The sequence below is a fragment of the Tenrec ecaudatus genome, chromosome 1 (genome assembly GCF_050624435.1).
Source record: "Tenrec ecaudatus isolate mTenEca1 chromosome 1, mTenEca1.hap1, whole genome shotgun sequence".
NCBI classification, from domain to species: domain Eukaryota; kingdom Metazoa; phylum Chordata; class Mammalia; order Afrosoricida; family Tenrecidae; genus Tenrec; species Tenrec ecaudatus.
In genome coordinates this window covers 192266318-192280986 of record NC_134530.1, presented here as the reverse complement: position 1 = coordinate 192280986, position 14669 = coordinate 192266318, and the positions used below count along the sequence as shown (strand labels likewise).

General features: G+C 43.4%; 1 protein-coding gene across 2 annotated transcripts in view; it reads right to left on the bottom strand.

The window, feature by feature from the left end:
- The window catches only part of RALGPS2 (Ral GEF with PH domain and SH3 binding motif 2), a 148263-nt gene extending 135786 nt beyond the window's left edge, over window positions 1-12477 (bottom strand). For both annotated transcript variants that reach the window (XM_075527852.1, XM_075527857.1), the window contains exon 1: window positions 12119-12477. The gene's annotated coding sequence lies outside the window, so the exon portion shown is untranslated. The remainder of the gene's footprint in view (window positions 1-12118) is intronic.
- Window positions 12478-14669: the final 2192 nt, after the last annotated feature.

The following is a 14669-nucleotide window of genomic DNA, read 5'->3' as shown; positions in this document are numbered from 1 at the left end:
CAATCTGGCTCATGTGGCCAACATGCTGGGCTCCACTGCTCTGAGTCAATCTGCAAACAGATTAATTAGCCTCTCTTAGTTACAAGGAATTCATGCAAATGTCCCAAATAGTACTCATTATACAAGGGGCGTCATGGGGAGAGATCCTTGCATCTGCTTCAAAAGTTCAAGGGGAGATCCTTGAATATCTGCCATGTCCTTGGCTTTGTTTCATACACTTGCACATGTCATCTCATTTAATCTTCACATCAACACTATAATAAAATTATGATCGTCCTTTTAGAGATGGAGGGATGAGGCACAGAGGTTAAGTAATTTGTCCAAGGTTATGCAGCAAGGTAAGAACTACAATGACAAATCAGTCTTTCCTGGAAAAGCTAGTCGTACATTGGTTTTAAGGGGCAGGAGCCACGTCAGTATGAAGTCCATGAAGAATAGTATCTAAAGGAGAGCCAGAAATCAGAATGTTTGATACTCATGCTATTGAGGGGCTTCAAAAGTTCATGGTAAAATTGCATTTTCTTTTCATTCCCTTTTTTCCATTAACTTTTTGAAGCCTTCTTGTATTTCTCTCTAGCCACATGGTTTCTCTCAGAATGATGTGCTTTTCTCTGCACGCAGGTCCTATTGCTTCCTTATTACTGATTGACTTTCTCACCTCCTTTACCACTGCTGTACTCAGAGCTTCTGCTTACACTAACTTCCAATCCCTGACACTGTAGTTCTACAGAACTAACCACCACAAAGGCACCTTCTTTACAATCTCAGGTCTGTGGCTCAGTGGCAAATTAATTTTGTTTCCTATATCTGACTGAAAATGTCTCCACTAGACAATCCCAGGTACGCAGACTTTGAGGTCAAGTGCTCCCTCTTGAACCAATCAGTCGCACCACAGTTCTATACGATATAAAACACAGCTGAACTTGTGAGTTCTGTTCTCTGCAATGCACTGTGGAAAAGAGCAGATGTCCTCCAAAGAAACTAGGGCAGAAAGAAACTTGGGCAGGTCAGAATAATACAAGGCAAGTTCAAGGCACTGAGTAAGCTATTATCACTAATTTGGAGTTCAACTCATCAGGATTTTTAATCTACAGTAATTATGCAGCAAAAATACAAAGTTTGGTCATTATCAAGAAACACACAGCATATCACACAAGCAAGACATGGCTGCCATCCAGTTATTGTTAGGGCAAGGGCTGCCATGCTCTATCAAGAGTACCAAGCACATCAGAGAAAAGCAAAACCAACTGCCATCCGTCGTTTCCAATCCTGCTCACAGAACGGTCAATCACTCTGTAATGTCTAGGTGGCACAACCAATTAAGCACTGGACTATCAGCTGAAAGACAATGAGTGGAGGGTTCTTGATGAGGGATAACAAAAAAAGGTTCTAAAATTACTTGTAGTGATAATTGCAAGACTATGAATATATCAAAAACTACTGAGTGGCACAGTTATATTTAAAATGCTACAGACTTTGGGGGGTGTCCTATAATTGAGTGAGGCTAAAACAAAATCGAGCAAATTAGGTAACAGGATAAAACACATAAAAGTATCTAAAACAAATAATAAAGAATTACTATTCCCAGTGCTCTTCAATATTATTGTGAGCTAGTGGGAAAGCACTTCAACGCATTAGTTATGTTTCATTTAGTAAGCTCCTTATATACTTTTTTGAATATATAACTTACTTTATTTAAAGAGTTTTAAAAGACTGTGCAATAACAAGTAATGAATATAAACATTAATAAATAAGGAAATTAGCAAAAGTAGCACAAAAACACAGGAAAATATCAATTTCACTGCAAATTAAAAAAGAACATTTACCACATATTAGAATAGTGAGGGTAAAGAGAAACACACACTTACTACACCAGAGATACTTAATCTCTAAATAAGCTTCTGAAAAACAAATAGTTTCTATTTTTAATCTTTTAATTCCATCCACATTAACTTGCAAGTCCCCTTTTAGGAACTCATCAAAAGTAAATCATTAGAAAAGTATAAGAAGACCTATTTTAAAAGATGTTAACTCAAAGGAAAGGTAGAAACAACCTAAATATCCATCAATGTGTTGCTGATATAATGAAACATCCATATATGCATGATACAAGAGAAAATGTCTTTGCATATAAGCATCCCTGGCAGTATACACAAAGGTTTTTTTTTTAATACTAGTAACAATTGGTTTGGCTTACTGCTTTGTTGGTCTCTTCGGGTTTGTTTGTTTGTTTACTTGAAATACACACATACAAGGAGCCCTGGTGGTGCAGCAGTTTGACCTTGGACTGCTAGCCACCAAGTCAGCAGTTTGCAACTACCGGCTGCTCCTCTTTCCAACTCATCGATTCCAGTCTCAGAAACCCACAGGGGCAGTTCTACTCTGTTCTACAGGGTCCCTGCCCTGTGAGTCGGAATCAACTAGATGGCAGTGAGTTTGGTTTCAGAGGCACAGAGACTATCATGTGACTCTATCGAAGGTACGCTGTTTAGTAAATTGTTACCCACAGGTAAACCCCTACGTAACCTCAAAGGAAGAGAGAGGCCACTCCAGCATCCCGGGAGGTCATTCTCTAGTCACAGCCTCACGGCTGACCACTTTCCTCACGTCATCCACAGATGAGTGTGACCTTAACTAGAATGCCACGCAAATGGAATCACATATGAAGTACTCTTTGGAGCCTGTCTTCTTTTACTCAACCAGGCACTCGCCCATGACTGCTGAGCAGCATTTTCCCAGGCCCACCGCTGTTTGGTGTTCCACTGTAAGGCTACACCACCTCTATCCGGTTTGTTGATGGACGCCCAGGTCGCTTCCAGTGGGAGTTACTCTGAAAAAGCTACTATTGAAATTCTTGTCCATGTGCTTTTAAAACTGTTTGCTTGTTAGCTCGTTTCAGGGTTCATAACTTAATTCTTATTGCCTTTTAATTTCATTTTGGATATTTTAGTCATAAAACTAAAGAGCCAAACAACACAGAAAAAAACTAAAATAGAGAAAACAAAAATACCCCACCACCACACAAACCAACGACCATTAACATTTACATTTCACATAAAGCATATAATGTTTTAAGTGGCTGTTCCTTTTTCTTTTTTCCCTTTCTTTCTCTTTCTCCCCCTACCAGAGTCCAACCAGGTAGCAACTGTTCACATTTGGTATCAAACATTGGTTTCACCTTTACAAGGTCACTGCATATGCATGCAGATAGAGCATCTTTGTTATTTGCATGACAAAGAAGAAATATTTTATCTATTTTTCTGCCTCCTGCTTTTCTCAGTATGATGGCAATGTTCTCACATCACTAAATTTTGTTTCTGTATTCATTTTTTTAAAGTCTTGAGATATATTTGGGGACTTAGAAACATTTGGAGAAAAATAGAATTAAAAGATAGAGGAATTTTTCCACAAACATTTCCAAACTCTTTTTCTAACTATTTACCTTTGATGAGTTCTCAAGCAAATTAACCTGGATGGAATTAAAATATTTAAAATATAAACCATTTGTTTCTGTAAATTTATTTGTAATTTCCGTATCACATAGTGTTTCCAATTTGTATAATTCAACCATTTATAGCGCAACCCCAGATATGTGCACCTTCAACACCACAGTCAATTTTAGAACATTTTTATAAACTTCAGAAAGTAACTTCAGGTATCCCCCCATCAGTTGCCACCACTTCTCCCCAAATCCTAAGTAACCATCCATCTACTTTCTGTCTCAATACCATAGAGCTTCAAAAGCTCATGGGAAAAAACCCTGTGATGTTTTCATTCAAATTTTTCCATGAATTCTCTGAAGGCTCCAGGAATTCCCTGAATTTGAAATCTTATATGAATGATACCATATGATATGTGGTCTTTTTGTGGCTGGCTTATTTCACTTAGCACAAAGTTTATAAAATCCTTTCATGTTGCAGCATGTACTTCATTCCTTTATATGGCCAAGTAACAGTCCATTATATGTATAAATCACATCTTATCTATTCACCAGTTGATGGACTATAGGACTGTTGCCATTTTGGCTTTTGTGAATACAGGGAGTCTTCCAAAAGTTCATAGAAAATGCACTGGGAGGGAAGGGCATTAAAACTGATTGGGATTACACAACGCATGTTAAAGGCAATTTAGCCATGGTGGAAGAGAAATGTCCTAAAATTGATTGCGGCAGTGATTGTACAATTTTCCTTATATGATTGAATTATTGAATTGTATGCTATGTGGATTAGGTGCCAATAAAAATGTTTTTTTAAAAAGGAAGAAATTCAAGAATACATAAAGTGAAAAAGAAAATGCACATTCTGAAAAAAAAAAAAACTACCCATGGATTTCTCTTCTGGGGATCACCAAAATAAACTTGTACTAAATTGTTAAAATGTCTGAATAGGATCTAGTGTGAGGTAGTAATGAGGAAAAGATATCAATTAAAAAGAGCACCTATTAGAAGCAACATGAATTCTGCTAAAATTGAAGCCAAAAAAACAAACAGATTTGTGGAAGAACGGTGAAATCACTGATGCTTTACAAAAAGCTGGAGCCCTGGTGGCGTAGTGGTCCCGCGTGGGGCTGTGATCCATCCACATGGTTAGTTCGAAGCCACCAGCAGCTCCTCGAGACAATGGTGGCTTTCTATCCCCGTACACAATGAGCAGTCTCACAAAGCCACAGGGGTCACTATGAGTCAGCACTGACTCCAGGGTAGTGAGTTTGGTATTTTTTTTCTGAGATTACAAAAAAACTTATGGAAAACAAATGCCTCCAAGAAACCAGCTGTTTACGAATGGCTAGCTCTCTTTAAGGAGGGGTGAAATTTTGAAGAAGCAGTCCTCAGCAGCCAACGTTCCAAATCAATTTTCAAGAAAACATTTTTGATGGCACCATGAGTTGGATTCACAATAGCACAAACAGTCAAATGGATGGCAGTGAAAGGCCCAAATCCATTCATAGTCCCCACGGTGCTAAAGGCTCCACTAACTCCCCACTGGGGCCAGGGATGTGAAGTCTTACCCTCAGACAGAGTGAACTGGAAGATGGATGACCTTCACCTCCTGGACCCAGCTCAGGGAGGGCAGTGGCCTTTGGTGGCTTGACTGGGTGTGTCCTCAAGGGGGATCGCTGAACTAGTCAAGAGTCATGGCCTGACAATCTCGAGGAGGCCTGTGGACCAATCTGGTAAGCTTCTCTGTCTAATACAACGTACAGGTGCCCAGTCTCACTTCAGTCATAACTCCCACCTGTAATTATGACACACTGCACTATTGCCAGCCATGGATTTGTGACTGTTTTGCTCTCCCAAGGCCTTTTTAAAGCTCTGTTTATCACCCTTGGACACCATTATGACCTCTTACATTAGGTCTCCTGAAGATTAAGTCTTTGCCTTTGTCTTGGCCTTGAATGTTCTTTTGAAAAACAAACAAACAAATAGCCAATACCACAGACCTACATCTCTCCATTGGTTCAGCTTATGCTATTTGGAATGGAAAATGAAAGTTCAGCATGCTTTCTGCTCAATGAGTACCAAGGCTGTTGGTCAGCTGCAGACAACAGCAGAGCTTTCAATGGGGAGTTTCCAAAAGTGGGGTCAACATCCTGAAGCATTTCTTCAAAGAATTAAGAAGGAGGAAGCATGGCTTTCCCATTACGATCCTCAAGACAACCACAATCAAAGCAATGGCTCCCAGGAGTGGCACGTCAAAAGCGAAGGACCAGGAACAGGGTTGGGGGGCTCCAGGAGTCTGACTTTTCCTAGTGGGTCTGTCACTTACTTTTCCACTTACTTGATAGCCACCTTGGATGAATTGGGGTTCTTAATGACAAATAATTGATCGATTCTTTCAGGTTAGTATTCCCGTGTCTTGCTTTTACCAGATCTTGGTCTACTGTACATCATGGAGAAATTTACCTACACTTCCTTCTGAGAATTTTACTATGTCATCTTTCATATCGCAACCGTAATTCCTTCAAGGAACCGATAATCCCTATATTGTCAAATGATTTTAAAGAGTAGAAAAGAGGAAGCTTCCTAATTGATTTTATGAGGTCAATATAACTTCAAAACAGAAATACATACAAATACTCTGATATACATATATTAAAGCTCACTGATAAAAGCAGGTTTTTAAAACTCTAAATTAATGAGAGCAAATGAAGTTCAGCGCTGGGGCGGGGGGGGGGCGTTCTGGGGGTGGGGGTGGGGTAAGGAATGCACCATGGCTAACTGGGGTTTATGCCCAGAAGTCAAAGATGTGTAAGTAGGTGATAACCTAGTGATCTAATACAACTTGTTAGCAAATTAAGAGAGAACACACCTATGAAACATCTTAAATGATATAGAGAAAGCATGTGATAAAAATTCAACACGTATTTATGATATCTTTAAAAAAGACAAAACTAAGGCTGGGAGGCATTTCTTAATCTTGTCAACAAAAAACTAGGGTTAAGTCATCATTATTTGTTAATCCCATTAATAATGGGGTTCTAGATGTATTCCCATTAAAGTCAGATCATACAATTCAGAACCAAAAGAGTCTTCCAGTCTCCAAACACTGACATTACACTTCCCCCCACACACACCCATTCTTTGACACCCTCAGCGGATGACTTTGGCTCCGGTTATTGTCACTACCTTGGAATGGGCTCAGACTCCCTGCAGCCTTCCACACACCAGAGCGAAGGCCTGCCTCCGCCACCTTCATGATCCCGGGCCTGCCTGAGTCCATTATATGTCAGTCCAACCTCACCAGGTGGATAGACCTGCTACTTTATCAAACACAATGGTCTTTCCTGAGGGTGTGTCCAAAGTAAGGAAGGTTTGTCTTGAGCATCCTCACTTCTAAAACGGATTTGTCCGGTCTTCTGACAGGCTACAATCTATCCAATATTTTCTTTACTAGAATAGTTCAAACCCATCAATTCTTCTGTCTTCCTTCTTCACTGTCCAGCTTTCACATGGATACGAGGTGAATGAAAAGATCATGGCCTGGGTCAGGCACACCTTAACCACCGAAGTGACATCTCTGTTTGTAAAGCTGTAAAGAGGCCAGTTGCAGATTTGCTTAATGCAAGTACATGGTTTGACTTCTTGTCAGCTGCTCCTCGGGACCAATGACTGTGATCCAGGACAATGAAATCCTTGAAGACATCAGTGCTTTTTCCTTTACATATGATGTTGTTCATTGGTCCCATTGTGAAGATTTCTTTCTCTTTCCATCAAAGCATATTGTTCACTGAAGGATGTAGTCTGGTCTTCAGGAGTGTTTCAAAGTCATCTTCATTTTAGCAAGGAAGTTTGGGCCATCTGCATAGCCGGTTTGTTAGGAGTCCTCCTCTGATCTAATGTGGCGTTATTTGTACATGTTTATATGAGTTCTTCAAGTATCTGTCCAGCATACACGCCAAGCAAGCAAGGTGAAAAGGGATACAATCCTGCTCCACACCTTTTCTGACTGTGAGGCAGAGCAGCGGGCGGCTTCCTGGCCCAAGGAGACAGGCTGGGTGCAAAGACACAGTGACTGTGTCCTTACTGTTTGCTGACCCAAACTGGTGGTAACCTGCTAACTTCCCTAATAAACCCCCTTCATCGCTGAGTGTTGTCTGTGAATTCTGTGCAACTGCTGCAACGAATCCTTGAACCCCGCACAGATGTAGCCTCGCGGGAAGAACACTTGGTGTCAGACTAGGTTAAGAAGGGTGGCAATAGGGAAGTCTGATGAGGTCAGATGTGGCCTCCACACCTTTTACTCATCTATAAAAAAAATAAAAACAAAACTAGTCTAGAAAGGGAAGCTTGTTTTGAGGGGGGGAAACAGTTATATAAATATAGAAAATATCAACTAGTTCAAGATGAAAGCTTTATTTTAAGCCTCTTCTCTGAGCAATCAATCATGCACGAACTAGTACCAAAAGTGCTCTCTGATGAGTGACCTAACTGCTAAGCATCCTGAGCCTAAGTTACATGAACACTGCTATTTAACATACACCCTTCCGAGTGCCCTGGTGGCATGCTAGCTAAGTGTGGGACTGCTTACCTCAGCCGTTCAAGCCCACCAGCCACTCCAGAGCAGGATGAAGCTATCCGCTCCTGTAAAGAGTTACAGCCTTGGAAACCCAAGAGTCTCTGAGTTGGAATGGGCTCACAGGCAAGAGATTTTGTTTTGGGGGTTGACTCCATGGCCAGAATCAAGTCAGTGGGTTAGGTTTGGCATATTCTTAACTAACAAGTCCTGGTGGAGCAATGGGCTTAGTGCAAGGTCAGAGGTTTAGACCCACCAAAATGCTCCAGGGGAGAAATAGGGAGGCCGGCTGCTTCCCAAAAGATGTACAGTCTAGGAAAACCTAAGGCGCAGTTCTACTGTCCTGTAGGGTCTTTAGGAGTAAACTGGCCCAATGGCAGTGGGCTCGGTTATACTGCTAACTCCAAAATAACAAAAACCACCAAACCCACTGTGAGAGAGTCGAATCTAACTCATAGCATCATAGTGACCCTATATTAGATGCTACCATTAAAGAAAATGAGGAAATTTATACCCAGATGCCTTTTCACAGAATAGGTGGGTAATTCAACATTTCATATTCCCTGGTTTATTTCCTATTGTGTAAACCTTTCCCCAAATTCCCTAATAAAAACTTTTCTAAATTAAATGCTCATGACACAAAGATTATGGATCATTCCAAGTTCCAAAATTTTCACAGCTAATCTTCATTCTTTCTCTTACAAGGAACCGATGAGATTAAGACCTATTTAAAGGAACAATTGACAGACAATGCCATCTATTTATTGTCCCTGTCAAGGAACCTCACTCAGGCTATGGATTTCAAGCTCCTCGAATGATCTCTTCATTGAAAACTGAGTAACTTCAAAAAGTGCCATATTCTAATTGACATTGTATTCCAAATATAACCATTGTACAACAAAAACCACACATTCAAAGAGTAGGGTGGATATTAACTTACTCTTGAAACACTGGAGCAATTAAAAATAAACTTTATTTTATACAACAAAAAAGAAATGATCTCAGAAAAACTTAAGAAGTGTAAGGGGCTTAGCTCACAAAAAGAAAATTCAATTAGTTAAATCTCAGTTCATAATTTGGTTTAAAGTTTAAAAGGCATTTACATTTTTCTGCAAGCGCAGACCAGTCATTGGAATAGAATGCTGAACTACTGCAGCATCAGAGGCAACAGCTCCCCCCCAACAGAGCCCTCCCCCTGCACCCACCCCCACCGTCATAGGCCCAGCAACACTGTAGGGAAAGCTACCAAGGGCTTTAGGGTTCACTGCCTCCTTACTGACAGTGTGTTTAACATCTCCAACCTCTCTATCTACACTGGAAGTCATGCTTACCGACATGGGGTCAACCCTATTCTTGACAATTCTGCCCATGAGAATAAATAAAATATTCAAGTAGCAGTTATAAGTATGTATAGATGGACTTTTTTAGTTGAAATTCATTATGACTTTAACAAAATGCTCATCAGAGTCCATTAAAGAACAGTAGGGCAATGGTTCACAGTCACACAGGGGAAAGAAAAAAAAGTAGACTCAAACAAGTGCCAAGAGAGGAGATGTTTGGCAAACATTTCCTTTAACTATGTAAACCAAAAGAATAAAGCTGTTTAACTACATGTAAACTATCAATCATCTGAATTTTCAGTAACTTTATTGTTGTTTTAATACTCGGGAACCAGATACCCAATGTATACTAACATAAGCTTATTTATCTTAACACTTTTGTTTTACAGGTTAAAATCCCCACTGTTCTTAGAAGGAAAAGCACACACATCCTTAACCCAAACATTCATCAGAGGAGTTTGCGCTTCTTCAACTTTTAAACGAACATGAACAAATACGGTTAACTGGCCATGTAGTGGGTTAGGTGCCCACTTCTCTTTTAGGTTCCAGCAGGACACACGCCCAGTTGTACCCCAACACGTAGGTGGCCAACTGGCACTAAATATGTGCTCAATAAGTATGTGTACAAGGACTGAATTAAGGAAGTCTCGGGGGAAAGGTGAAGCGTTTTAAATTGTAAGGGAACTAGCTCACTTATCCATCCTTCACTACACACAACTGCAGGCTGAACTGGAGAACACAAGAAACCGACAACTATGCTCAAAGAATTGACACACACAAATACATTACGTATGTGCAATATAACATGACTCACAACGCTAGTCTTTTAGTACATGTTCCTTCTTCCAGGAAATGTTGACATATTTCTTTCCGACATTAAGAATGGGTATCATAAAAGCATGCTACACTCGTGAAAAGGCATACACTATCTTTAAAGTTCTGTTGTAAATGGGAACAATTTCCAGAAGTCCCACCCCACATATTTTGAGAAGTCAAATTCTTTCACTCAATGAAAGTGGTCTATAATGATGAAGGACAGAGCTTACCATTTTTTAAGATTATTATGCTGAATTCAAAAAAAGAGAAATGGAACTAAGTTTAAAATAAAATTACCTTGAAATTATTTATTCAAAATGGCATCTATGGCCCTTACTGGTCTTTAGATTCAGCTGTTAAGTTTCTGTCCAAATCTTTGAAGCTAGATAATAAACTGCATGCCTACAAAAGTGTTAAGTTAGAGGTTGTTTACAGTGAAATACCATATTACTGTTTGCCTCTAAGTTCTTACACAATGCTAACAGCTACAGTAAGATAGAAGTTCAATATTAACAGTAGTATTAGGACTCTACAGCCCTTGTGTGATTATCTCAGTGGAACGTGTGATTATCTCAGTGGAACGGGCTTCAGAGGCAGCTCTGATCTGTGGCTGCAATAGTCTGCATGCACAGATGGAAAAGTTTTCCAAAATTTTGAAGGTCGTCATCACTGAGATGTGATGGTGAATACAGAAATCCACCCATGTCAACTTCCATAAATTGGGAGGAAAACAAGACTCTTTACAGCAAACTACACCATTTGGGAGGGGAAATTTAAAAAAGGAAATCCATGGTGCATCCAAGATAAAGCTCAATTCATGCCTTCCTGGGGGGTCCCTACTTTAAACACCGGGCAGCAATAGTCCTGTTTTAGTGTCTGCCTCAACAAAAAATGTAATGTTTCAACTGCCCCTCCTCCACAGCTCCCCTCTCTCCTTTTCCCTCGCCCCTCCCAGCTCACACAAATTAACATTTGTACTAAGGTACCTCCTATCAGCTCGCAGCTTCTTCCCAAACACGCCCACGCACACAGAAACTGGCCAGCGTCTACACAACACACAGCGACAGCAAAGAGAGCTCCGGTGGGGGCAGGTGGGGGGGTCGTTTTGCTCCGCGCCCAGTTACAGCTATTTCCCAGATACGAGCCCTTTCCGCGTGGCTCCCCAACCACCACCCCCTCCCTACAAATCACCTCCAAAGCATGGTGTTTAGGAGTCTCGTTGAGTCAGATACTGCAAAGGAATGCCGGATATTTGCAAAAAGACATCCCCGCTTTGCAAGTGTGGAGTCCGATGTCTCCGGAATCGCTCTCCTCTTTCCAAAGTGTCCCTCCTCTAGCTAGCTGCAAAGCCACCTGAGCTCGGGCCACCGCCAGCGCCGGGCGCAGCCCCTCCAGGTCCAAGGCTGGCCAGCCCCTCGGGCTGCGGGCTGCTCCGCAACAGGTCACCGTGACCGCGAGCCCACAGCCTCGCAGGGAGTGGGCTCGGCGGCCGCGCTCGCCGGGGCCGGGCCCGGGGAGGGGGTGTGGCCCGGCTGCGCGGGTCCCGGCTCCGCGGGCCGGCTCCGACTCACCTGAGCGGGCGTGAGGCGCCGCCGGGCGCCAGGGCAGCGCGAGTGGAGGCCCGGGGCGCCCACCAGCCGGAGGGAGCGAGGGGAGAGGCGGCCTTGGGGGTCGTCGCGACCCTCGCCGCGGGACGGGGCCCTCTGGTTGGGACCCCCCGGCTCCAGAGCGGAGCGGCCGAGGGAGGAGAGGCCCCCAACGCCCTCCTCTCCAGTTCGGCAGCCCCGGGGTCAGCAGCCCGGAGCCCGCGGCCCGGAGGGCGGGCAACACACCGCAGCGCAGGAGCCGCCGCCATTCCCCCGCGCCGCCCGGGGGGCGCCGCGCACCCATCTCCCCTCCCCCGCGCCGCCCACCGAGGCTCCGCACCAGGCCGGCGGCCGGGGCACCGACCTGGGCAGCTGCGGCCGCCGCCTCCGAGGATGGGAAGCCGACGCGGGTCCCAGGCTCCGCCGCTTGGCCGCCGCCGCCGCCGCGGGGAGCGCTCGCCAGCCCGAACCGTCGGCGTCTCATTCAGCGCGGGCCGCCGCGGGGGAGGGGAGCGAGCCGGATCCACCCCGTCCACGCCGAGGGTGGGGGAGGAGAGCGGACCTGGCGGGGACGCGCGCCAAGCGGGCGGGGCCGAGGCGCGTTCGCGCACCAGCGGAGCGCGCTCCCGCGGGACCCGAGCGCGGCGGCCGGCGGGGGCTTCCCCGCGCGCTGCCCGCCCGCGGCTTGGCTTCCCCGCCGCGCTCAACTGCCGCCGGCGAACGGCGACCGCGACCGCGACGCGCGCCGCCTGCCGCAGCCCCGGAGTCGAGCGCGGGCCGGAGGGAGGGGCCCGCGCCCACCAAATAAGGAAACGGGGCGGGGCTGGCGGACAGGTGGGGCACCCCCAACAGCTGGCCTCTCCCTCCCCTCGCCGGCCGCCCCACCGTGACACAGCCTTCAGCGCCTGGCACCTCACCTTGAAAGCCCAGCGAACGAAGTCTAGAAACACTCGGCCCCAAGATCAAATATCTCGCCAGCGCCGGCGGCGTTTTCAGAAGTCCGCTGCAGACGAGTGAGGGAGCTCGAAAATGGGCAGAGCTACCCCGTCATAAATTAGGGCGATCAATACGCATCACAGGAAGATTGGGGAGGCGTTAAAAGTTGGCCTGTGCAGCTGTTGGGCTGGCCACTGCCCTTGGCTTAATGAGCAAATGACAGCAATCTGGCACCCCTTGAGTCTCAGGTTGATGAGTTCCAGGTGAGCAGTATTTGCTCGTCATAACCCTGAAACATTTATTACATAGATCCTGTGAATGAACAAGAAAATGACTTTGTACAAATGGTGGAAGGGTGTGTTTCCAAAGGTACACAAGTCAGGTGGCCTACTTAACAATTAGCACCATTTGATGCAGTGTAACTATAAATGGAAGGTTTTTAACAAGCCACTTTTGTATGTGCTGTCATTAGATCGTTTGCAAATGAATGATCTGCAACTCTTATCAGAAATCTGCAGCAGAATGTGCAAAGAATACTCTGTTATCAGCCTTTGGGTGGAAAACATGAAAGGACCAAAATTGACTGTTCTTATTTGGGTTTTTCCCTCCCTTTAACCTCCCTGGTCGTCTAATTATGTCAGTAATTTTGTACCCAAAGCAGTACATTGTTTTGCATAAAATTTGTTGTTTTAAATTGTAGGCCTGTAATTCTTAAGAAAGTAGACATTCCAGGTATGATCAACTTTAATACAGAGTTAGCATTTACCCTGAGCCACACTCGGGATTACCGTCAGGGAGGTTAATAACCGCTAAAGAGAACTGATTAATCATGTGCATTGAAGAATACTAATTATTCCCACCTTTGATTGTCTTGTGTCATAGCCACTTATTCCATTGGGAGGGATGGATCGCATCTCCTTCCACCTCCCTTCTCTCAAAATAAAGTTACTTTTTAAACTTTGCACCCACAAACAAAACCAGAGCAGGAGACAAACTATGGTTTTCCTTCTTACCCATTTTATTTCCAAAGAAAGTTTTGGAAAGAATAATACAGAGAAGCAGAGAGGCCAAAAGGAGAGGGGCAGAGAAAAAAACTTTCAAATGAGAACAGATGCATTAAAAAAAAAAAGGAGGTCTTATTGTGTACAAAGGAGGTTTTCCCATAGATGTGCACTGCGCTGAGTCCCCGAACAACTAGCACACTGAATTGGCACTTGGAGGCAAACTCCCATCTAGTTAGAGTTGGGTAAATGTTTAGTCTCTTGTAAGTGTTAGTAAAAGATTAAGGAAAAGGTGGTTGGCTGTTTGCCAACAATAATATGTACAACAATAAATATATATAATGACTAATTATATATATGATCACAAACAACCGCTCTTAAGAAAAACAGAACGAAGAATTCGGTTTTGGATAGATAACTTGCAATTATTTGTAACTTGAATTAGGGTTTGATTAAAAACAAATGAGCCTGTGTTTCTACATCTGCCAATAGTTTTCACAGTTTACTGTAAGATCAGTGAACTTTTCATGTGGAATTTCAAGAGAAAAAGCTGTGACTCATGAAAGCTAAGTCACAATATACTCAATCCTGTGCCTGCTACATCTCTGACTTGGACTGCATGTCCAAAAGCTGTTTTGCATACTGATAACCTGGAAAACAATACTGTCATTAAACCTTAGAGTTGTTTTTAAGTTCAAATCTCCAATTCAGAATGTGCTTTTAAAAACAAGGGGGAAAAAAAACAAGGGGAAAAAAAACCTTCATTCTCAATTCCCCCACCCCACTTCAGAGTTTGGAAATTGATATGCAAATGAAAACATTAGCTTTTTGCACTTAAAGAAGATAGTCTTTACCAGTGCATCTTTTAGCATTTAACGCTTATGTATGCCTTGTATTTGCCAGGAGGCAAGAAATATGCAGGCTTAATATAACAAAAAGTGCTAATGTATGAAATTGAAATGCCATTATATGCAATAA